Genomic DNA, 2,850 nt, shown 5'->3' on the forward strand with positions numbered 1-2,850 from the left:
TTGTCTGGCCAGTTCCAAGTCAGGATTGTAAAATATTCATATACAAATTTGTAACATTAAATATATCTTTTAAATGGTTTTACTCTAATATATTTCCTAGCATAACTTTACTTCGTTATCTCTCATTTTCTATATATGTTAGTTATGCTTTCATCAATTTTTATCTGCTATCTTTTCAGTTATCTTTTCCGTTATGGCCCTTTTTAATTAAAATTCGAGCTATCTATATGATTCCTTTGTTTACATGACGTCAAAATAAAAGCAGGGTTTCCGGTAAATAGTGATGTCACAATACAATGATAGTTAACAAAATGGCGAACTAATTTCAGACAATATTTGATTTTTGTAGGAAAATGACATATATAAGAACATATAAACAACCAATCATTACAGGATATGAATGTAAGTTAATTTAAAGATGAGAACATAATGTTATGTTTAAATGTTATCGCTGAATTTACTGAATATCGTATCAGCATGGCAAACAAATGCTGTCAATTAAATGGGAGTGGGTGGGGAACAGTCTAGCACTACCCACACCTTTCAAAACAATTGTCCGAATTCTTAACTGTGGTAAGATTATAAATTACCTTTATTTTCTTGTATTTTTGTATTTTCTACTACTTAACTAATTGATGGATGACCATCAAACTTTGTCTTTAGCATTCCTAGGTAATCTTATATCAAATGTTCTCACATTAATTGCTTGGCGCTAATGCTAAAAATAGATAAAAGCCTTACACATTTTCTTCTACTGAACTAATTGATGGATTGTCACCAAATTCGTATGTAGCATTATTATTTAGTCTTTTATCATATTTGCTCATATTAATTTGCTTGGCCCCTTTAAGTGCCCCCTAAAGGTAAAAATAGAAAAAAAACTTTAAACTTCTTCTGCTACTGAACTAATTGATGGATGATTACCAAACTGTGTTGTCTGTAGCATTGTTAGGTATTCTTTTATGAAAACGCTCAAGTATGAAAAGGAAATTAGAAAGCGGAAGTTGACATACTTTACTTGCGGGATGTACAGTAGCCATGAACTTGGATCGTTTGTGAAAAAATCCATTCTTATCAATCAATGTCGTGGAACTTTATAACTAGAGGGGCAAGTTGAATTGAGCGGGATTTCCTTTTAGGCAAGTTCATTTGAAAAATTATTTCCGACACTGAAAAACAGTTGTTTCTGGTGAACGATTAAGGGCCATCATGGTCCTCTTGTTTAAACTTTGAAACGATCTACTCCTCGAAATATCTTATAAGACGTTTTTGTTTGTTGAATTATCTGTCTATTTTTAGCAAATCAAAGTATAAGAGACTGGATCAGGGAACAATTATACAGATCTCAGGCACTGGATCGTAGATTTGCGAGATCTGCCTCGAACGGTTAGGTTCATGTCGTCTTACCTTTTAGGAGGAAAATATACATGAACTTTACATTACAGACAGTAATGAATGTTTCTTGACGAGACACTGACACTATCTTTATGTATTTTGGGTAATTTCCGCATTTATTATTGCAATAGCATACCCGTAGAAACCCTTATGAGGCTTTATACATTTATCTAACTCTCGTACATGGGCAAATCTAGGCTTAAATGGAAATTCTTAAAGATTTGATCAACTAATCTCGTCACACTTACAAATATCTTGAGGTGATTTTGCGATGTCTACATGAATTGTCGAATTTTCATTTGGGATGAATGATGAGTTATATACGGTGGCTGATTTGCGCCTTCGTGTTTTCGCCACGCGGTCCATCCAAACGAAACAGTCAAAAATTAACAAGTTAAAATGGCAGGGGCGAGGAGCGAAAAGTCGCTTATAAACGATTGCGCGGAGCCCCGAGGGGGCGCGGAGCGAAATATATGAAATAAAACGGCGGGGTGCGGAGTGAAAACACGCGCTCTGTAACACCGCAAAACGTCCGTACCGCAAACGTACTAATATCGACGTTTTGCGGCGCATATCGTCCACATTTTTCTGACGTACATTTTGCGGCAAAAAGGCATGGCTCTGCCACATAACGTCCATATATGAAAGTTCATATAATTTTGTTCATTTTGACCAATTATTATAAGGTGTCATTTTGTGTTAATTTTAGCTCATCTGAGTATGCGCATGTCTGTCTGTCCGTCCAAATATAGCTTGTTACCACTTTAGCATCCACATACTCTAAGCAATATGTCCTGAGTTTTCTGCCCTTGAATTACAGTATCTGTTATATTTCATATTGTTACCACTCCAACGCTTTCATTTCTTTTTCAATATTAACAAGTTTCAACAGAATATCTATGACCAAAACATCTCAACAAAGTTAGGTTATAGGGTAAATCTAACAAAAAAATCAACAACAACAAAAAACGCACTATATTTCACCTTGTTAGTGCTTTCGTTTCTTCTCCATTCTTAATTGTTTTATACAGAATATGTATAACAATAAGGTCTTGATCAAGCTAAAACGACTGAATATGTCAAGAGTTATTTGCCTTTGAATAATAAAAATAAAGACATATTTTAAAGTCAAATCATTGAATTTTGATAAAACTGCCATTTCTTTGTTATCAATGATCAGATGTCATTCATACATCTATGACTAGGCGGCTAAAGCCCCTCCCCCCGTCACAACAATAGCTCAATCTCCTTCCCTCTTCAAAACGTTTTGCGGTGTTACAGACTTTTTGCGGTGTAACAGCGCTCCCCTCCTTTTTTTACTTGTTTATTCTCGACTTTTCGCTTGGCGGGATCGCGAAAAAAAAATTTAAACTTCGTCTCGCGCCCCCGCTAAATAGCGTGTTTTAATGTTGAAATGAAAATAAAACAATATTGTTTATGAAAAACTAGATCCTT

The sequence above is a fragment of the Ruditapes philippinarum genome, unplaced genomic scaffold, assembly GCF_026571515.1.
Source record: "Ruditapes philippinarum isolate M1 unplaced genomic scaffold, ASM2657151v2 ctg834_1_1_1_1, whole genome shotgun sequence".
In the NCBI taxonomy this organism is placed as follows: domain Eukaryota; kingdom Metazoa; phylum Mollusca; class Bivalvia; order Venerida; family Veneridae; genus Ruditapes; species Ruditapes philippinarum.